The sequence below is a fragment of the Panthera uncia genome, chromosome D4 (assembly GCF_023721935.1).
Source record: "Panthera uncia isolate 11264 chromosome D4, Puncia_PCG_1.0, whole genome shotgun sequence".
Lineage (NCBI taxonomy): Eukaryota > Metazoa > Chordata > Mammalia > Carnivora > Felidae > Panthera > Panthera uncia.
Window position 1 is genome coordinate 48,699,504 of NC_064807.1, and position 23,524 is coordinate 48,723,027.

At 41.4% G+C, this 23,524-nt stretch overlaps 1 long non-coding RNA gene across 1 annotated transcript; it reads right to left on the bottom strand.

Annotated features, from left to right (window-relative positions):
• Nucleotides 1-13,560: 13,560 nt before the first annotated feature.
• On the bottom strand, nt 13,561-23,102 carry LOC125916533 (uncharacterized). Its single transcript, XR_007455963.1, has 4 exons — nt 21,986-23,102; nt 21,341-21,420; nt 17,001-17,061; nt 13,561-14,409 (listed from the first exon to the last, which is right to left on the bottom strand). It is a non-coding gene; the product is annotated as an uncharacterized LOC125916533 (long non-coding RNA).
• Between the last annotated feature and the right edge of the window lie 422 nt (nt 23,103-23,524).

Here is a 23,524-nt window from a genome sequence, read left to right on the forward strand (position 1 = left end):
CTTAAGTGTTCTCACACACAAACAAAACAAGATAAATATGTGAGGAAGTGGATGTGTTAATTAACTAGATGAGAGGAACCCTCTCACGACGTGTATGTATCTCAAATCATCACGATGTATGCTTTAAATATCTAACAATTTTATTTGTCAGCTATACCTCAATAAAGCTGAAAAAAATACCTATGCTGTGCAAACCACCACATTAGGAATTGTAAATGATAATAAGATGTAAAAGGGACAGAACATGGCCCTCAAGGGGCTTGGAATCTACCAGAAAATCTAACCAGACAATCTGATTTTTAGCTGACTTTAATTCTCCCACAAAGAGAGGAAATTAGCCACATTATTTTAAAAAGAGATTCTTCATTTTACAAAAAGATTGCTGAACATTTCCTAAATGACAATAGGACATTCAAAAAATGAGTCGAGGTGCATAAAGCTTTGGGGACACGTATTTGTTACTCTCACAATATTGAAAACAGTTTGGTAGGTTTTTTTTTTTTCTGTTTTCCAACAGTAGGAACTAATTTCTTTTATTACATAAATTCTTGAATGCTATTTGTTTTTAGGCAGAAAGTGGCCTTGAAAACAGGCAATGTATTTGCTATGAACTTTTTAAAATGATACCAAGAATAATCTCCACTTTTCTTTCTCCCACAGACTCTTTCTTTTAATATGCTTATTAAATATTTGCTAACATGTGCATTTGTTTTATAGACTATCAATTTAATATGACCATTTTCATATAAGCTGTAAAAACTCCAACCCTATTATCAGAATCAATATGATATCAAGAAACAAAAACGAGATCTAATTACACGTTAGTGTAGTCATATATCCCCTTAATAACATTCATAAGTTACCAGTTACATAATTAAATGCCAGAGGTGTTATCAAAGATACATTTTAAGGTCTAATTAACTGATAATAATTATGGTTCAATGCTAAGTCTACATGGTAATTAGTGAGACATTAGCAGAGAAAGTCTGCTAATCTGAAAATTATGAAGCTATTCCTCACCTGTTGCATCATGGATGGAGTTCTGCCTCCACAGAAATGGCTTCCGATTCGCAAGTTGGACTCAGAAAGAAAAGATGTGGTTTTATGTGCTGCTGCAATAAAATAATATTTACTGTTCCTGGACTCTTTTTTATTTGTAATTGTGATACACATATAAAATTTACCATGTTAACCATTTTTGAGTGTATAGTTCAGTAGTGTTAAGTATATTCACATTGTTGTGCAGCAATCTCCAGAATTTTTTCACCTCGCAAAACTGAAAGTCTGCATTCATTAAACAACAACTCCTTGTTCTTCCTGCCCCCAGCCTCTGTCAAATCAGTCAGCTTTCTGTTTCTGTAGTTTTGACTAGTCTAATTACCTCATGTGAGTAGAATTGCATAGTATTTGCCTTTTGTTACTGGTTTATTTCACTTAGCATGATATCTTCAAGGTTCATCCATGTTGTAGCAAGTGTCAGAATTCCCCTCCTTTTTATGACTGAAACATATTCCATTGTAGACATATCCCCCATTTTGCTTATCTATGTGTCTGTCTATGGACACTTGAATTGCTTCCACCTTTTGGATATGTGAACACTGCTCTGTGAACATGAACTCCTCTGTTGATTTGCTATACACAGACACATTTTCAGGGTCAAAAACTTGACCCTTCCTTCAACTTCCAATTGCTTCAATTGCATAGGCAATGCATACCCTCGTGATTATGAACCAGCCTTCTTCTTAGGACGGATGTGCTTTCTCCTAGAAAGAGGTTGAGAAAGATCTAATAAGTACTGTGTCCAATATGTGTCAGGCTCTGTGAAGTGTGCTTTTACTTCTATTTCTAATAAACCTTCAAGTAGATATTAATCTCTCCATTTTACAGATAGAAACTGAGGCTGAGGGTTTAACAATTTGCCCACGATCACAAAGTATCAGAGAGGAAAAGCTTTTCCTCCGTCTTCTAAAGTGAATGTATAAGAGCCTACAAATTAAACAAAAGATAGATTAGCAGGAGAACAGGCACATCATTTTTATCAATATGTACATGCACAGGAGTTCACAGAAGTGAGACTCTGGGTTTTATATACCATGTTAACAAAAGAAAGGGGCTTCAAGAGACAATAAATTGTGGGGAAGTGATTAGGAAATGTATGGAGGAACTAATGGAAGATCAGGGTTATTTTAGTAAGGTCTGTTTACACAGACTTGTCTCAGTGTCGACCCTCCATCTCTGGTAATAAGAGTGCTCTCCTCTTCCGTGTAGAAGGGGAACACTGTCACAAAGGGAAATTTACACCCTGCTTTTAGACAATTTAAGGAGCCGGCAGAGGGGCATCTGGGTGGCTCAGTCAGTTGAGCATCCGACTTCAACTCAGGTCAGGGTCTCGTAGTTCGTGAGTTCGAACCCCTCGTCAGGCCCCTCGTCGGGCTCTGTGCTGACAGCTCAGAGCCTGGAGCCTGCTTCCGATTCTGTGTCTCCCTCTCCTTCTGCCCCTTCCCTGCTCACACTCTGTCTCTCTCTCTCTCTCAAAAATAAATAAAATTAAAAAAAAAAAAAAGAAGAGGACAGAGAACTCCTCCTGCATCTGTTGATTCTCCATTAACTTCAACTCAAAATAATCTTTACACAAAAGTGGTATATTTGGGCGTGGCATGTTCTGATCCTTTTCAGTAGTAAACAGTGAAATGAGATTAAAATCCAAGTCTTTTGAATCCCACGTACGTCTCCCACTACGTAGATAATGAATAGGAATTGGATATAAATTATAGCGTTTGGGGGAAATCTTCTGCATGTCACATGCGTCTTCCTCTCACCCAATCACCCCTGTTACAGGCCTAGTCCCTTCCTACGCACAATTGGATGCTGAGGTATAAAATGAGGTCATTCCTATGAGAAACTCACAGCCTAGCTGGGAAAAAAACATAAAAAAATTTCAAGGGAGTGAATCTCTACAGACACATGAGAGAGTCAGTGAAGATATATGACTTGTGATCCCAGTTCTGTCCAGCATGGGTCCTCTGCTAGACATTTCACCTCTTAGCCTCTATGGAAAATGAGGGCATTGGGTTGGATTTCCTTTAAACCCTAAATGTCTGATATGTCGTTACATACATACAGATAGGTGTACATTACCATGTGACTGAAGGCGAGTTGCATATGCCCTTGATGCTTTAGTGAGAAAGGGATTGGAATGTATGGATGAAACCCACCTAAGTGGAAAAACTACTCCAAGAGCAGCCTGCATAGCCTTCTGTGGTACAGAAAAAAGGGAGCCTTCAAGTCCTCCAGAGAAGCCTGGGGACGGGGACGGTGGGGGACAACTGAAGACCTCTCAGGGAAGGTAACACAGACACCATGAGTGTCCTCCAAAGGGCTGGCTCTCCTTCTCCAGACCTCCTCCCCAGCTTTTCGAGAATTCACAACACATGCACCCACACCTGACGCCCCCACTCCAGCCACCGCACGATTCCGTCTGTTTTCAGGTCTTTTGTCTTGTGTCCTAAAGTCCCAACTGGAATTTTACCAGCACCAGTTGACTGTCATTTTACAGAGGGCTTAGAAATTCTTTCTCAGCGAGCAGTTAGGTCTTTTCATGAAGGTCTTTTTCCTAAACAGAATATTCTGAAGCTATTTTTGTTCTGCTTTCCTTTAAAAAAATCATCCATATATCTATAATACAGAAAAATACAAAAGCAGATTAAAAAAAGAAATGAAAAATAAAAATCACACATAATCCTACCACCCACCCAGAGAAACGCTGTGTGTGTACATGCATGCTGCAAACACACACACACACACACACACACACATTGTCTAGGGTACCACTCTGCTATGATTTTGAAATCTGCTTTTTCCACTTCACTATGATCTATCTTGGGGGATGACTCGTCTAGACATTTGTGGTTGGGGACAGTGTTGAAGCCAGATTCCTACACCTTCCCCATGCAGACAAGCAAAGCATGTCTAGGTTTTCTATAGGGCCTGATCCCTAGAGGGTAAGCCAAGTTCTGTCGCTATAAGGGGCCAGAAGCCTAAGACGGGAGGCAACGCGAGAAAAAAGCAGCTTCCCACAGCTCTTCTCCTTCCACCTCACTCACTTCCCCATCCCTCAAGGCCATCCCTCCAAATACAGTGCCCTGAAACCCCAGCCCTTTGGAGCACTTCCCACCCTGCCAACAATCAGGCACCCTGCCATCCCAGCAGATGGACTGGAGAATAGGCAGTCAGTGTTGATTTCCGTGGACAAATAGGAGTAGCAAGTGTGGATGTTGAAAACAGGACTCCTAGGTAGGAATTTATCCTTCAACACTCAAATCAAGACAGACACAGTCAGAATTCTAGCTGAGGGACAAATTCACTCTGACCCAAGAAGAACAGCTGTCAAGTCTTAGGGAAAAACACTTCCGTGGAGAGGGGATGGAGACAGTGAAGCCAAGGGGCTCTCTGGTGGGTTTCCCTCACATTCTGCAGAATCCCTTTTCCAGCCAAAACAAGCCCAGGGGGGGCCCAGCCGGCGCCGGGTTAAGCACGCCATTAGAATGCAGAGCCACACTCCACAGCCTCTCCAGATACATCAAGAGTCCATAACATTTGGGCTGCAGCCCCGACTCATTATTTGCTATGAAAGTTTATGCAGCCACAAAAATAAATGAGAGAAGTGCGTTAAGAAAGGTTTGAAACCTACTTAACTCATGCCTGACAACAGCAAAAGACCACAATGTAGCTGTCAGATCAGTAGTTCGTCCCGTCCTGCTTTAAGCCATGGCTCGTCCTTCTGGGAAAGTTCCACACAAGTAGCAGCTTCTCACACATCCTGGAGCCTGCCTGGAGGGAGCCCCCCGGACAGAGGTAAGCTGGCCACACCCGCAGCCGCACACTCCTGTCCAGGCTCTGCTGGGATCCTCTGCCACAGCTGCCACTTCAGAAAAGTCTCCAGCAGATTTCTTCTATTGGCTCTGATGGGTCATTTTAAGTAAGGTCTGAATAGCCCCATTCAGCCATAGATTCGGTCTTCCTACAAGATCTTGTCTTTCACTAAATCATGGCTCAGCAAACGATGGCCCCAAGGCCAAATTCAGCGCCCCCCCCCCCGACTTTTAAATAAAGTTTTATTGGAATACAGCCACACTCTCATTTACATATTGTCTATGGCCCCTTTCATCCAATCTGGCAGAGTCAAGAGGCATCAGGCAACCGAGTCTGTATGGCTAATAAAATTGGACACATTCACCAATCTGGCTCTTTCCAGAAAACGTTTGCCAACTCCTCCACTAAACCGTTCTTTGTATCAACGTTTGTTTGTTATTGTTTTCTAAGAATTACTTGTATATTACAGACCTGAAAGCAGTAGTTATTTGGGGGATGGAAAAATTATGGATAGTTTCATTTTCTTCTTTTTATATATGTGTATCTCCTGCAAATCCTAGGTGGGGGGGGGGTTGTAATTTAGGGGAGAAAACTTTTTTAAAGAAATAGGTGAATGAATGTTTTTGCTATGGAGAAAACAGTCTACGGGGCTGGTTGCAGTTGTCTGGGTGATAGTAAACCAGACCCAACTTTCTATTTTCTTCCATGGATGGAGGCTGAATTTCTTATGATACCAAAAATAGGCTGTGTATCAATCTGGGTCATCAAGAAGCAGTAGCCAAGACGTGGGTCACGCTAGTGAGAGAAAATGAAAAGGAGGGGGGTGAGAGGCTGGTTCTACAGGTATGACCCTAAGTGGAGGAGAAACACAAAGGAGGAATGCCTTGCAGTTCCGAAAAAAGATCGGTGAGGCAGGTGGGGGAGCTCTTGAGTCCGGTGCTCAGGAGCAGAGCCTGGCATCTCCCAGCGACAGGTGTGCTTTGTGTCCCAGCCACACGCAGCCACTGACTGGCAGCAGTCCAGGGGACACGTGGCCTCACGAAAATGCGGGGATGGGTTTCCAAGGCCAGCAGATGGGGCCTTGAGCCATTACACACCTTACAGTTGGAGGTCCGACAGATGTGTCCTCATATGGTCACCCCAAAGAAAATCATAAAGAATACACACATGAAAGTGGTGATCCTAGGAGGTAAGTCATTTTAAACATGCCAATTCAGGGGCTCAGTTGCTTAAGCATCTGACTTCAGCTAAGGTCATGATCTCACAGTTTGTGAATTCGAGCCCCACGTCAGGCTCTGTGCTGACTTCTCTGAGTCCGGAGCCTGTCATGGATTCTCTCTCTCTCTCTTGCTCTCTCTCTCTCTGCCCCTCACTGACTTGTGTTTTCTCTCTCTCTCTCTCTCTCTCTCTCTCTCAAAAAATGAATAAACATTTTTAAAAATGCCAATTCAGCATATAAATGAGGTTCCAAAGAGACACTGACTTTTTGGAAGCAGAATGAGAGCTCACTAATTCAACCTCTTTATTTTATAGATATGAAGAGGTATTTTAAATAGTCCACCCTATAGAAAATGGCCCAGTGTCCTATTTCTCAGCAGACTACTTCTTATATTCTAAGTATCACTGATTTTAGAGCTTGAGGTATTCTGACATTGGTTAAAACCATGAGCAGAGAGAAAGAGGTTCCAAGTTAAAAAAAAAAAAAAAAGAGAGAGAGAGAGAGAGAAAGAAAAGAAAAGAAATGAAAAAAAGCTCTCAAATGTTGGGATCACTCTTTAGGTACAGGCCCAGATTCATCCATGATAAGATTTTCAGGCAGAAGTCAGATGAAAACCCCATCCTTTATTTCTTAGAGGCATGTACAATATCTGAGGAAGGCTAGATTTAGAGCTATCTAATCTAAATCTTTCAATTTACCAGATAAAGTCACTGAAGCCAAGGAAGCAATGAAATAGCATTTATTGAGCAACTACTATGTATATTAGTACTGCTAGCAGTATCATGAGTCCACCAGTGTTTTAAAAAGTTAGTTCTAACAGAGGCGCCTAAGTAGCTCAGTCAGTTAAGCGTCCGACTTCAGCTCAGGTCATGATCTCACGCTTCATGAGTTTGAGCCCCACGTCGGGCTCTGAGCTGACAGTTCAGAGCCTGGAGCCTGCCTCAGATTCTGTGTCTCCCTCTGTCTGCCCCTCCGCTGCTTGCACTCTGTCTCTTACATTGTCTCAAAAATAAATAAACATCAAAAAAAATTTTTTTTTAAGTTAGTTCTAACAGGAGAATGAAAGCTGGTTTGGAAGCAGAGAGATCAGTTAAGTCATTTCTATAATCATCCAGGCAGGAATTGGGAATGAGGGGAGACATGTTTTCTCACCAAACAAGAAAGTTCAGAACTGAGGAATGAGGGAATCTAGCAAAGGAAGAAACAAGGAGTCAGAGGCAGGTGAGGCTTTTAACCAAAAGGGTCAGTAAGAACAGGGTAGGTGAGGACAGAAGATGGAGAGACAACTGTAGCTAATGAGCAAAGCTGGACTCGTATGGTTTGTGAGGCTGTTGGAACATTGGTGTGGAGCCACGTGGTGAGTGGGTGAAAACTCCAGTCCGGATCTCATTAGCAAGAGACAAGGCTAGAGATACAGACTTAGAAGTTACCACTAAAGATCCGATCATGGCACCTGGGCAAGAAAATAAGCCTGGGGAATGACAATGTTTCCAGGGGAATGACAATGTTTCCAGGGCAGATGAGCCATGGGAGCCGGCAGAGCACAGGGGGACAAAGAGCCAGGGAAGAACCAGGAAAGCCTGGTGCTGAGGAAGCAGAGACAAAGAGAGCTTCCAGATTTTGCCACAACTGGGCTGTAGCGCTAACGCTGCAGGGAGCTCAAGTCTGAGGATTAACGTGGGGAGATCCTGGAGGCTGCCCCAAAGCCAGGCCGGAAGAGCAAAAGTCATTCTGCAGAGCTGGAAGAGAGCAGACTGTGAGGAAGCAGAGTCTAGCAGTAAAGGGAGAGAGCGGTAGGACTGTGGAATAACCATCGGAGATAGGGAAGTCAGAATTGGCCAACCTTGAGTTTTTCTCAGCAGATTTTGCTGTTGTCAGGTGCTCAGATTCTTGGGTCTCGGCCCCTTATTTCTGCATTCACTCTCATTCCTGATGCTTAAGTTTGCCTAATCTGATCTCTAGGTAACTGCACCCCATAGAATTCAACTGCATTAAGGATTAAATAGGATTTTGTGAGCAAGCCTCAGCACAACTATTTGTAATAACCTGCTGCAGAGGAAGCTAAACTATTCAGGACATGGTCTGGCTCTGCCTCTGTTCACAAAGACTTAATTTATGTCTTTTCTGAGCCTATGCCTTAGAGAAAGGAAAGGATTGCAGTTGAAAGGCTTGTATATGAGAAAAAAAATTAAATTTTTTAGTACATTGGCCTATAAGTACAGTCATATCTTGGAACTCTGTGTGTGTGTGTGTGTGTGTGTGTGTGTATGTGTGTGTGTGTATGTGTCTCTCTTTCTCTGTCTCTGTCTCTGTCTCTTTCACACCCAGGCACACACACAGTAGACGTTATAAAAAGTTATAGGAGCTTTTCTGGCTCTTGGATCATCATTATAAGTAGTAATAACATGGGTTTCAAAACATTTTTGTGTTGGCTGTGTAACAAATCTTAACTGTAAAGATGTTAAGCAGTAACCATTATATTTCAAATAAAACTTACACCTGTCTCTAAAATGTTACAGTTTATTATTGTTGTTGTTGTTATAAGAAAAGAAAAAGGCAACCCTATAGGTATAACCCTTCACAGAAGAAAAATATCATGCTGGCAACTCATTATTTCAGGTTGTTATTATGTTAGATGGTAGCTGCTAGGTATGAGGCACATACCTATAATGATCACATTAAGACAGAACCTCATTAATAATAGATGAGATCTGATTATATCTATTCTTGATGTTAGTTTAATAACCTGTGGCATTTTTGCAACAACAAATAATAATTTGAACTTTTTTGCCTTTTAAAAACAAAATCATTCTTGGCACATCTGGGTACCAAGCTGAAGAAAACAGGCTGCTTTGGAATCAAGGAGTAATCCCTGACCTGGGTCTTTCTGATGCCTTTCAACAGGAAGAACTGACATTTCAAAGAAACAATAACAATAATAATAACAACAATAATGATTTTAGACTGAACTTCTGGCCCCTTGGAGATTGGGGGACAAGGGATTTGATACTTTTTTATTGTTGTGTGCCATAATTTTGTTTTTCTAATGGAATATATCAGCTTCTGTGTTCATACCAGATCCAAATGCCCTGTATTTCCTGCCAGGGCACTTGGTCCAGTACAGTTAAACGCTGTAAGAATTGAGTGGATATTCTAGAAAAAGTACTTGGTTTGTTATTTCACATTATCAGAAACTTTGTTGCTTTTTTTTTTTCTTGCTCAGTTTTCATTTAATCCTTCACCTCTTACATCAACCCTGTGTGTTAGGTGGAATGACAGCCTCCCACAAGATCTCCATGTATTTACCTTAGATGACAAAAAGGATCCTTTGCACGAAGGATCTTGAGATAAGGAGATAATGCTGGATTACCCGGAGGAGGTCTCCTTGTATAGGGAGAAGCAGACAGACTGCAGTCATGTGCTTTGAAGATGGAGAAGAAGCCACAAGGCAAGGAATACAGGCAGCTACAAAAAGCTGAAAAAAGCAAAGAAATAGATTCTCTCTTCACACCCTCCAAAGAGCCAGCCCTTCCTACATTCCCACTTAGCCCGTTAAGACTCATTTCAAGACTTCTGATCTCCAGAACTGGAAAAGAATGCATTTGGGTAGTTTTAAGCCACTAAGCTTGTAACTTGTTTCAGCAGCAATTGGAAACCAATACACCCCATATCTGTTTTCCTTTCAAAAGAGAAAGAGAGAAGCAGATTGTATGGAACAAAGAAAAAAGAGAAAGGAAAATCAATAAATATTGTTATAGTCCATGTTTGCTCAAACAAGAAAATAAGTGCTTTTGTAAACTGATTTTCCTATTGGAAGACAATGCTTGCCTACATAGAAAGTCGAAAAATGCTGAACAAAGAGGAAAAATCAACAGTAATTGTTGACATGGTGGTGTTCTTCCTTCCAGTCTCTTTTCTGTGTATATGTCTATATACTTGAGCTTCTATTATCAGAATATGGGAAATAACCATGAGAAACAGATATTTGTTGCTCCTCTTGTAAACGAGGAATTTGAGGACCCAAGAGGTTAAAATCATTTTGCCCAGTCATACTGCTTGTGAAAGACAGAGTCTGGATTCCAATCCAGGTCTCGGTTAACAACACACCTCTTCCACCACAGTGAAGTTATGAGATGAGAGTAAAACTATGGGGATGGAGGGGAAGATCCATCAACTTTGATGGAGGCTTTAAGAATCCAGTCCTGCTCAAGGCAATCCACAAGAGAAGCAGAAGCCTTGGAATGTGGTGCCGATGAAACTCCCCATCAAAGCCAGGCTTCCTTTTTCCCACTCTGACTCTCCTAATGGGCCAGTGGGGCTGGGAAAACATTAGTTAGATGTAACTGATACTGAGATGAGATGTGTAAATTAAAATCCCCTTTCATACCAGCAACCAAACTGCCCCCATCCTTAGAGCTGAAGGGAAATGAAATCTCTTTTCTTTCCTTCTTTCTTTTGCTTTCTCTTTCTTTCTTTCCCTCTTTCTTTCTTTCTTTCACCTTAAAATCCTCCAGATAAAGCCTTTCACATTCATGAATTCTGTTTGTTGTGTCAACAATACCACACTACTCTATTCTGTTCCACTTAAATGTATTTGCTTTGCCTTTACAAAAAGAATGTAGAAAGGAAGAAGGAGCAGGGGGCAGGGAGGGGAGGAGAGAGAGAGGAAGGGAGAGAGGGAGGGAGAAAAAGAGAAAGTTTGTTGAGTTCTGTGCAGTGAGAAAAATTGGTTAACACGCACTCACAGTTTTTGCATATTGGTTTCATCCATAGGCTCCTTCTTTATTATTATTCATTAAACATTTCTATTTGTGTCAAGCAATTGGGAATTGTGTGCATTTAACAGTTTCATGCCTCGTGCAGTCAGTGATGTAGAGAAAGTAATGTAAATGAAAATAAGTTGGGTATTATGCCCAGTAGGAAACCACCTGGCCTGTAGCCCACCTCTAATGCACTGCCTAAGCCACAATGCAGAACTTCTAATGCAGTATCATTTCCTCTTCACGAGGTGCAAAATACAGCCTCCACTAATGGCCAATTTGAAGCCTGTTTCATAAACGGAGAGAGTATCCGCATCTTGTGAGCTGCTTGGGAAGCTGGTGTCCTCTATGGGTTCTGGCCACGACATTCATCCTGAAGGCAATTTGGAGAGAGACACAAGAGCCAATAAAGCTAAATCATTCAAGAGACATCAGAGAGCTCTCCTCTGTGCCTGGGTGGTGGGGCTGGGCTGTGGCCAAAGCCGTTCTATCTATCAGAGTGCACTTGTTCCTCCTTCAAGGTCATTTCCCCAGTAAAGCAGGGAAAAGGAGATGGGGTTGGAAGTGAGATAAGACCCCTGACCCTTTTCACACAGAGTCTATAGCCACTGTGCTCCTCACAATTCTCTTTATTCTGTGGACTCTTTATTCACAGTCCCAGGGCATGGTGGTTCCAGAGCAACCTAACTACACGGTTACAGTACATGAGGGGATTTGTTCATTCTTGTGTTGGGACCTGAGCTTGGTGACGAAGGTGGCGATGATGATAGGATGGTAATGGTGGAAGCTGGCTCTGATTAAATGTTTTCCATCCGGCAAGCACTGCTGTACAAGCCATATATTTTCTCTCCCATTTAATTCTCAGATCAGCCCTATGAGGAGACACTATTACTACCCCCGTTCTCTTCATGAGGAAACTGAGGCACAGAGAGGTGAGATAACGAAGCTGAGATAGCTATTAGATGGAGGAACCAGGATTTGAACCCTGGCTGTCTGCCTCCAGAGCCTCCAGCCACATCCCTTCTGCCTCTTTTACGTTTATTTTTGCTAATTCTCACAGAAGTCCCCAGGACAGGTAACATCATCTAGATTATCCACAATGAAGAAATTTGGCCTTGACCAAGCTCACTCAGCTTGTCACATTTGTTTATAATTCCACAGGGCACTGGCTTTGCAGACAGTTTTCTTGTGCTGAAGTCTTCCTACATGTGAAAATATAGTAAGCCTGGGGCCAAATAAATCTTTTCAGACCGGAGAAGACAGGGAGCCCTGACACTCTCTACACACCCACTTGTGACAGGGGGACATCTTTGTACCTATCACAGCACCTATCATAATTTCTGGTTTGTCTTAAGTTTACTTATTTATTTAGAGAGAGAGAGCGAGAGCACATGCTTATGCACGAGAGGGGGAGGGGCAGAGAGAAAGAGGGAGAGAGAGAATCCCAAGCAGGTTCCTCGCTGTCAGCATAGAGCCTGATGAGAAGCTCGAACCCAAGAACTGTGAGATCATGACCTGAGCCGAAACCGAGAGTCGGAGCCTCAACTGACTGAGCCACGTAGGTGCCCCTAACTTCCGACTATTTTGTCACAATTTGGTACTCATCCATTGGCGATGGCGTAATCAGCTTGTAACTTCTATCAGGACAGAAACTTCGTCTGTCTCACCCACCGTTGTGTGTCTAGCACCCAGCAGAGCTCCAGGCACACAGTGAGCATTCAGTAGTTACTGAAATGTAAAAGCGAGGTACTATTTTTTTCCCTCAATCCCATTACGGAGCAAATCAGGACAAAGCAGAACTTCCAAAAACCAGAGAGCAGAGGGAAGTGTTAAATGAGGTTTTCGACTGATTGAGGCTTTGGTCGATTTCTGTCAGTATAAATCGCTTTGCAGTGCCCTGTGCCCAAGCTGCTGTTGCTGACGCCATGGGGAGAGCATGAGGCTGGGAGGCCATGGCTGTGGCTCAGGGCTCAGCCCAGTGGAGCCAGGAGGACAGGATGAGCCCAGTGAGTGACTTTGAAGGAGGGCAACTATTACAGTGATGCATGGAGGAGTTGTTTTCTTCTTTTCGTTTCTTTCTTCTGGTTTTCTTGGAGGTTTTGTTGTTTGTTTTGTTTTGTTTTTTAAGAGACAGAGCACGAGAGGGGATGGGGCAGTAGAGAGAGAGAAAAAAAAAAAACTCTTAGGCAGCCTCCATACTCGGTGCAGATGTCACTCACGGAGATTTAGGGCTAGATCTCAACAACCATGAGATCGTGGCCTGAGCCGAAATCAAGAGTCTGTCACTTAATGGAATGAGACATCCAGGCGCCCCTGTTTTCCTCTTTTATTTTGAAAAGACTCCCCACACCATACCTGATGAATTCCCAAGGGAAACTGAAGTAGCATGTACTGAAACATTTCAGTGTTTCAAGAGTTTCTATCAGCAAGTTCTGCTAGAAAAGTAAAGCAACCACTAGAGTAAAAGTCAATAAATTAGGCTAGATCAAATAAAATAGTCACAAATAAAGGTAAAAGAAATTCAGGAAAAAAAAAATAGCAAGTTTGACAGGCAATATTAAAAGATTATCCCCATTAGTAGGAACAAGTCTCAGACCCTGCAGACAATTCTGCAATGGGATGAAAAGACAATTCTCCAAAGAAGGACTATAAATGGCAAATAAATATAAAGCTGCTCAATTTCACTGCAAAGCCAAAGAGCTGTGACTTAAAACCACAAGGCAATGTCATTTTTTAAAAGTCAGGTTTATTGACGTATAATTTATGTACAGCAAAATTCACCCTTTTCAAGTGTATAGTTCAGTGAGTCTTGACAAATACATATAGTCATGAAAACACCAGCAAAATCGAGATACGGAACATTTCCATTACCCCCAAGAAATTCCCTCCGATCTCTCTCCTGTCACGATCCTTCTCACACCCAAACCCTGATCCAACATTTTTCCCCCAATAGCTTTTCCTTCTCCAGTATATCACATAAATAGAACCATACAGTAAGCAGACTTTTGAATCGGGCTCAACGTCTTTTTCAGTCTACCACATTAGTAAAGATGTAAAAGGTAGTAATAATGTTGCTGAGTGCTCCGACCCAGCGAGTGTGTGTATTAACTACTGTGACCTCTCTTGGGTTCACACTGGCAATATGTACCAAGATCCTAAAAATATCAATACACTTTGATCACTAGTTCCATTTCTTTCTTACTTGCGTAAAGCTGCTTCCAGTGTTAAGACACCCCCAGACAAATGTCCAGATTCATTTTACAACTTGATTCTATAGAAGAGACAATTCCATCCCATGCATCAGGAATTGCTCTTTTGTTGGCCTTTCTCCCCATAGAGTAGGGCCTTCACAGAAACTCACCAGAAAGCACAATAGCTTCTAGGTCAATGGAAACGTTACAGAAAACTTTGGAGGCAGAAAAACAAAGATTTTTGCCAACAAAGAGGAGTTTGCTCATTATCTTCCCTTCTTTATTTTTATCTTGTCCTTTGCACCATCCACCAGGAGCTCTTAAAGTGCACACACAGCATATAAATTCTAGCCTTCCCAGGGATCTTCTGAAAGAGGAAAATAAGGGAAGAAAATTTTCTTTTAGATAAAATTGCCCTTGTTTTGCTTTAGAAACATCAGTCATTAGCTGAGCGGTGTCACTTGGCTGTATCGCTGTCCTGAGCAGTAGAAAGTGACCACACAAGTTCAGTGAAGACAGATACCAGACATCCCCTCTTATTATCAACCATCCCAAAGAGATGAAGAGAAACTCATGTCAAGAAAAGGGGAGGCACAATGCACACCTTTATTCAGGTAGGAATTAAGTCCATGTGATTGTTTTCGGCAGGAAATGGAACAGCTCTCTCCTTTTCTTTTATTTTAATTTTTTTTAAACACTTACTTTTGAGAGAGACAGAGACAGAGTGTGAGCTGGGAAGGAGCAGAGAGGGGGGAGACACAGAATCCAAAGCAGGCTCCAGGCTCTGAGCTGTCAGCACTGAGCCCGACGTGGGGCTCGAACTAATGGACCTCGAGATCATGACCTGGGCTGAAGACAGCCGCTTAACCAACTGAGCCACCCAGGCACCTTCTCCTTTTCAATATGCATGTTCAACATACATAACCTTCAGGATTTCTGAACTTTCCTTCAAAAATCCCAGTTATTCCAGCAAGTATGTCCAAACACACAGCTTCTGCTACCACTTTGGCCCCACTTTTAGGGAAACACTGCTGTCTAATTTAGAACCTAGCTCCCTCTCATCTTCACATTTTTCTCACAAGCATAGTTCACAGGAGGTTTACTTATATTTTTTTTAATTTTTTTTTTTAACGTTTATTTATTTTTGAGACAGAGAGAGACAGAGCATGAACAGGGGAGGGGCAGAGAGAGAGGGAGACACAGAATCTGAAACAGGCTCCAGGCTCTGAGCTGTCAGCACAGAGCCCGATGCGGGGCTCGAACTCACAGACGGTGAGATCATGACCTGAGCCGAAGTCGGACGCTTAACCGGCCAAGCCACCCAGGCGCCCCGGAGGTTTACTTATAAACAAGTATGGACAATCAAGTAGACTGACACAGCCAATGACATCCCTCCAAGTGGCCGAGCTCAGCAAAGCTCTGACCCATCATCTATAGTCATCTCTTCCTCCTAATGGGAGCACAGGAGGTAGAAAATATAATACACACTGGGAAACACTAGTCACAAGGGAGGATGTGAAGTATCTGTTCTTAAAGATGTGAAGCCTATAAATGAGGACCATCCATCTTGGATTGCTTTGATGCTTTGCTGTTTTAACCATGGGGCTGATTTTGAGAGTTTGCTCACTCCTATGATTGTACAAAAGGTAACTTGGGTTACTCTGAAGAAGTTGTTCTAAATAACCAACTAGACAATGTGTCACATTAATGTGATGGGATTATTCAATCCTAGAAACGGTTGCCCATGTACAATAGGAAGCCTATGAGGTGAAAAACATCGCATCCATTCGTGAATCTCTTTTCCCTAAGGCCCCACTGGAACTTCTGGATGAATATGTCCCAATTCACTTAAACTCAGCCAACCTACCTTGGCCCAGAGCAGAACCCATAAATCCACCTATAATTTATTAAAGACTTTCATGGCACTCCATTCAACCAGTTCACACAGAATGCTCTGTTAAAAAATGGTCCCGTCACTAGAAATGAGAAAATACAAGTCAGGGCCACAATAGGTTTAGAGTGACCGCATTTAAATGTTTATGGACTGGAATTCCAAGTATGTCTTGTCTTGATGGTGACAGGACAAGCCTCTCTGCATTTAGCTAAAACTGATGGAGCGTATGTCCATGAACATTTCCTAAAGGAAGGCTGAACAGAATTTCATCCACAACTCTCCCTTCATTCAAAGAGCCCTTAACTTCTAGAGTAAAATTAAAAGCAAAAACACTCAGATTTTCTGTATAATTACAGTACCACCTTTTTTTTTTTTTAATCTTGAGTCCTTTTAGAAAGAAATGTTTCATGAGTACACCATTTGGAAACAACCCTCCTGTTCTATGTGTAGTATATTTTTACCCAGGGCCAGCAAAAGAGGAAATGATACACAGATCTCTTTAAGAGGAGTAGGAAGGAGGGAAACACTGAGAACACACAATTTTACCACACACAAAAATTCTCATCCAGTACCTCTGGATAACTGGGAAGAGTGTCTAACAAGATGGGGAAAAAGTTTGAGCCTTCACTGAACTTGGTATCTTCTAACCTTCTCAGGGCTGCCAAAGACAGAACGAGGCGGGGGCCCTCAGATGCAGAGTCAACGCACTATATACTAGGCATTGTGCTGGATGTTATCACTTCCATCGTGGCCACGTGCAAAGGGCTCACAGCTTTGTAGAAAGCAGACTTGGCTACCCTTTGGTAACTAGAGAATGCAACAGGACCTAAGATAAGAGACTCTCAGGATTGGGGAACCAAGTGTGAGAGACCAGGTAGCCAACAGCACAGCTGGCATTGGTCGCTAATTTAGAGCAATCACAGATATTCAGAAGAATTTCCAGTGGCTACAGAAGTTCAAAGGGATGAAATGGAAGCTCAAATTCAAGTAGAGCTTTCAAGGCAGACCATATATGGTCATTAAGGTCTTCTCCCAAGACACCCCCTTAATATACTATTCCTTACCTTGACAGTATTACTGTGGTCCCTTGTAGGACAAAGCCAGAAATTAAAATTTGTCAGCCTCCTGGGGAAGAATCCATATATCACATTAAACAAGCTGAAGAAAATAATGTGTCAAATTGAAATAACACTTTATTTTTTCACAATGAGAAATTAGTACCAAAGGGAATGTATAAAGTCCATCTAATCATTGTTTTCTGACCCTGTACACAGATTTTTATGGATAATCTATTAAAGTGTACCTAAAAACAAGTAAAACCCAGCTCATTTGGTTAAACAAAAAGAGAATTTATTAACTCAAGAGCTCAAAAGGTCTGTGGTAGGGAGTGTTTCAGGTAAGGCCTGATCCAGCAGTTTAAGGCTGTCACCAAAGATTAAGTTTCTTTCCATATATTCACTCTATTTTCCATAATATTGAGACCCTTCTAGGATTACTTCTTCTCATGGTTACAAAGTGGCTGCTTACAGCAATAAGATGTATGCACATTTTTTTTTAAATTCAACTTCAGTAAAATAAGGATGGCTTCTTTCTGTCTAACTATCAAAGTTCTTAAACTTCATTTTGATTGGGCCAACTTAGGTAGGTACCTGTCCATTAATTAATTACTATAGCCAGAGGATTGGTTTAGGCCTAGATCAGTGTCCATAGCCAAGTCAATGGCTGTGACAAAGAGTATGGGCCTATTAAAATAACATTGTTATTTAAAATAGCATTGTTCACAGAGCTAGAACAAACAATCCTAAAATTTGTATGGAACCAGAAAAGACCCAGAACAGCCAAAGCAATCTTGAAAAAGAAAACCAAAGCTGGAGGCATCGCAATCCCAGACTTCAAGACATATTACAAAGCTGTAATCATCAAGACAGTATGGTATTGGCACAAGAACAGACACTCAGATCAATGGAACACAATAGAGAACCCAGAAATGGACCCACAAATGTATGGCCAACTTATCTTTGACAAAGCAGGAAAGAATATCCAATGGAATAAAGACAGTCTCTTCAGCAAGTGGTGCTGGGTAAACTGGGCAGCAACATGCAGAAAAATGAAGCTGGACCACTTTCTTACACCATACACAAAAATAAACTCAAAATGGATGAAAGACCTAAATGTAAGACAGGAAGCCATCAAATTCTCAGAGGAGAAAGCAGGCAAAAACCTTTTTGACCTCGGCCACAGCAACTGCTTACTCAACGTGTCCTTGGAGGCAAGAGAAACAAAAGCAAAAATGAACTACTGGGACCTCATCAAAATAAAAAGCTTCTGCACAGTGAAGGAAACAATTGGCAAAACTGAAAGGCAATTGACAGAATGGTAGAAAATATTTTCAAATGACATATCAGATAAAGGGTTAGTATCTAAAATCCATAAAGAACTTATCAAACTCAACACCCCCAAAAATGGTAATCCAGTGAAGAAATGGGCACAAGACATGAATAGACACTTATCCAAAGAAGACATCCAGATGGCCAACCGACACATGAAAAAATGTTCAACATCACTCATCATCAGGCAAATACAAATCAAAACCGCAATGAGATACCACCTTACACCTGTCAGAATGGCTACAATTAACAACCCAGGCAACGACAGATGTTGGCGAGGATGCAGAGAAAGAGGAACACTTTTGTCATGCTGGTGGGAATGTCAACTGGTGCAGCCAGTCCGGAAAACAGTGTGGAGGTTCCTCAAAAAATTAAAAATTGAACTACCCTATGACCAAGCAATTACACTACTAGGTATTTACCCAAGAGATACTGGTGTGCTGTTTCGAAGGGACACATGCACCCCAATGTTGATAGCAATGCTATGGACAATAGCCAAAGTATGGAAAGAGCCCAAATGTCCATCAACGGATGAATGGATAAAGAATATGTGGTATATGTATACAATGGAGCATTACTCAGCAATCAGAAAGAATGAAATCTTGCCATTTGCAACTACGTGGATGGAACTGGAGGGTATTATGCTACATGAAATTAGTCAGTCAGAGAAAGACAAATACCATACGACTTCACTCATATGAGGAATTTAAGATACTAAACAGATGAACATAAAGAAAGGGAAGCAAAAATAATACAAAAACAGGGAGGGGGCAAAACATAAGAGACTCTTAAATATAGAGAACAAACAGACGGTTACTGGAGGGGTTGTGGGAGGAGGGATGAGCTAAATATGTAAGGAGCATTAAGGAATCTACTCCTGAAATCATATGCTAACTAACTTGGATGTAAATTAAACAATTAATTAATTAAATGTTTAAAAAAGCATATGGGTTCCTGAGAATTGGTTTATGGTTCACCTCTGGAGTTTAGGGAGGTCAATACCCCCCAAACTGTGACACAATGCTGTACAGTGTAAATGGGATGGGATGGATGCTGGGAGAGGAGGCAACTAATTGGATCTACTCTGAGAAACCATAACATAATCAGAGGATTGCTTTGTGAACATGGATTTGGAATGAAGAAAACCAGATACACAAGTGTTTAATGGTATCAAGGTAGATAGCACGATTTACCCAACTTTCTACATGGATTTCCTTGCCAAGCATTCTAGAAAATCTCCTACCTTCTGAGTCTGTCAACATACCTTAAGAATGAATGGAACAAAGAGACAAATACTGTATGACTCCAGTGACATGAGGTACCTAGAGTAAGCACAATCACAGAGACAGAAAGAACAGTGGCTGTCAGGGGCGGATAAAAGGGAATGGGGAGCTATTCTTTAATGGGTATAGAGTTTCAGTTTGCAAGATGAAAATAATTCTGGAGACAGATGGTGGTGATGATTGCACAACAGTATGAATGTATCTAGTACCACTGAACCACACACTCAAAAATGGGAAAGATGTAAACTTGATGTTGCCTGTATTTTACACAATTTTTTTAAAAAAAGGAATAAATGGATCTACCAGATGAGTTATGAGTATATCTTGCAGGCCTTGGGGTTGAATCTAAGCATCTCCACTCTAAAGTGTTATAAGCTTGTTTTTAAGTCAAATTATAAAAAAAAAAGTATAAAGTATTTTTCTGTTGCAAAAGAGACAGGGTCAAACACCACAATGACACACAATGATGAAAGTATCAACATTTGGGCTCAAGGAACATGTTGGAGGCAGTCCCCTAGTCTCTGGCCATCCCAAGATTTAAGGTAGGTGTGTCCCGCTTAAACCGGCACAGCTGGAGACCATTTAAGTCGTGTTCTAGGATAAAGACCTCCCCAGTGCTCTGCCACCCCATACCACAAGAGCCTTGCCAGTGTGAAAAACCCTGTACACTCAGAGGCCATCATCTGCGAAGTTCACATTACGCGCATTGGTGCCAACCAGTACAATCTCTGGCTCTCTCTGCAGGGCCAGCTCGTTACTGGACTACCTGAGAGAAAGTGGCTGGAGGTGTCCACCAGAGAAACTGGCTTGTCTCCCCTCATAATTTTACATCCAGGCGCTTGGAGGAAGCTCCCTGTAGTCCCCAAGTACAGACTGAAAACACTGATTGCATTTCAGGAACAAAATAACAGGACAGAGGAAAACAGATCATTGGTAGCTAAAGCAGCACCTCCAGGCGCCTGGAAAAAGAGCTGGTGGCGTCAGAGCGGGTAAAGGATGAAGGAAGTGTACAGAGTGTGAGTGCCTGATAAGGTTTGTAAGCCAAGCAACCTGAGCGTGAGTAACGGTGCTCTGCGGAGCTCTTTATTACATTTACTTTGATTTCTTTACACCACGCGATTCCTGCATATCTGATCATTGAACTCTAGAGCATCCATGCACGTACTCCGCTGATGTGGCCCAACGGCAAACCACAGATACTCCCTTCAAAGAATATTTCTAACTGAAGGATACATTTACAATTAAAGAATAACTATTTCTTAAGACTTAGTGATTCCTATAGAATTAAATACCATCCTCTCTAATGGTGGATTAGCATTTCCTAAAGAAAGGAGCAAGTCTACAGAGAAATGTGAGACATAAGCTAGTGATGAGCTTGTGGTTTAGGTAGGTTTCGTAGTGAGTGAGAAGCTTAACACACCTATTCTTAGTGGGGTTATATATTATTATTTGTGACATGGTAATAGTGTTTTGGGCATCTGTTAAGTGCAGGACACTGTGGCAAACTCTGTATACACATGGGCTCCTCTAACCCTTAAAACACTGTAAGGTCAGTATCATTCCCAGTCTACAGACAAAGAAATCAAACTCGAAGTATTTAGTAACTTGTTTGGGATCACATAGTTAAGAAACAGTAGATCTATGGTTCAAACTAAGATCTGTCTGAATTCACCCCCCCAAAACAAAACAAAACAAAACAAAACTTATACTCGTAATGATCATGGTCAAACAGACCTCTGTCTTCATTGGACCAAAGAAGCTTTGGTGGGCATCCCCATACTTTGAGTACTTCTCTCAGAGGCACCTAGACGAAGCTGGATGTTAGAAAAACAAAATCTATCATTTAGGCAAAACAGACATCAAAACTTGAAGTTCCATAAAGTTCACTATGAGTGGTGGTAGCCTGTCTCATCAGGAGAGGAAATGGAAATTTTACTCCTGAGTAGTAAGTGAGTTCCCCCATTTTCAATCTTGCTTGTGAAGCCTACTTCAAAGGACTACTGCTGGCATAGCATCAAGATTAAGCAGGGGTTAGCAGACCCAGGTTCAAATTCAAATTCTATCACTGGATAGCTTGGTCAAGTCACTTAATTCCTGGAGCCTCAGTTTTCTCATCTATAAAATGGGCAGCAGAATAATGTAAAATTATTAGCTTCCTTTGAATGTTAGCTATTTGAATAAGCTTGCCACTGTGCTTTTAATTTTCATTTCTCTAATGACTGATGATGTTAAATATCTTTTCATGTGTTTGTTTGCCACTGTATATCTTCCTTAGCAAATTATCTATTGAAATCTTTTACTCATTTTTAAAAATTGGGTTATTGGTCTTCTTAGTATTAAGTTTTGAGAGTTTTCTAAAAATAAGTTCTGGATACATACCAAGTGGAGGTGAGGATATGGAACTGCTGGAACTCTCCTACATTGCTGGTGGGAATGTAACACATGCAACAACCACTTTGGAAAACTGCTTGGCAGATTCTGAAAAAATTAAATATACACTTAGAATATGACCCAGCCATTCTAGTCCTAGGTTTTTACCCAAGAAAAGTGAAAACACATACCTAAGCAAAGACTTGTGCCTGAATTTTCATAGCAAGTTTATTGGTAAGAGCTCCAAACCAGAAGCAACATAAATGCCCATGAAGAAGTGAATGGATAAACAAACTGTGGTATATCCATACAATGGAATATTACATGCCTTGAAAAAGAATGAAGCACTGATGCAAGCTACAACATAGGTGAATCTCAAAATAATTATACCAAGTGAAAAAAAACAGACAAGAAGGAGCACATATTATATGATCCCATTTATACACAATTCTGGAAAATGCAAATTAATCTATAGCGACAGAAGCAGATCAGTGATTGGCTGGGAACAGGTAGAGGAGCACAGAGAGGTAGGAGAGGGGGAATACAGAGGAGCACAAAGAAACTTTCAAGGATGATGGATATATTCATTATTTTCATCACAGTTATAGTTTTCCTGATAAATAGATATAATATATAACATAAATATAATTGTATATAATTTTGTGTATATATGAAAATACATCCATTTGTACATTCTAAATAGGTATAGTTTATTATATGACAATTACACCTCATTAAAGCCTTAAAAATTTACTAGCTCCTAATATTCCCCTTGCCTTGGGAATTGCCCCTGATACAGACAAGGGTCCTCTAGCAATCATGGACCCTACCTTCCTGGCCAGAGCTCATTCATCTGACACTACAGGTCACTAAAATGAGAAATATGAATGTCAGTGTTCTAGAGAAGTCCATAATTGTCCTTTTCTGAGGGCCCTGGAGTTGCCTGGCTCTGGCTCATCCAAAGACTGGTTATTTTAACTCTTAGATGTCAGGACCCGGGTGTCCTATCAATAAATTCCTTTCATGGGAGCTAGCTGGAGTTGGTTTCTGTTTTCTGCAACCCTGGGGAAGAAAAGAAATTGACACTTAACTCATCGCATTGATATTTCTTATGCTCTCTAACACAAATAGCTACAGTGCTATTGTTTTTATTTTAATTTTTAAGAAATTTTTAATGTTTTATTATTTATTTTTGAGAATGAGAGAAACAGAGCACGAGTGGGGGAGGGGCAGAGAGAGAGGGAAACACAGAATCTGAAGCAGGATCCAGGCTCTAAGCTGTCAGCGCATTGCCCGGTGCAGGGCTCAAACTCACAGACCGCGAGACCATGACCTGAGTTGAAGTCGGACATTTAACGGATGAGCCACCCAGGTGCCCCAACCACAATGCTATTTTAAAAGTAGGGTGTTCAACTGGCTCCATGAGTCATTCATTCATTCATCTCTTCATTTAACAAGCTTTTATTTGATGGCATACTATGTGCCCAGTGCACTGCACCAAACATTTTCACATCTTGTTCAAATTATATAACAGCCTGTATAACGATC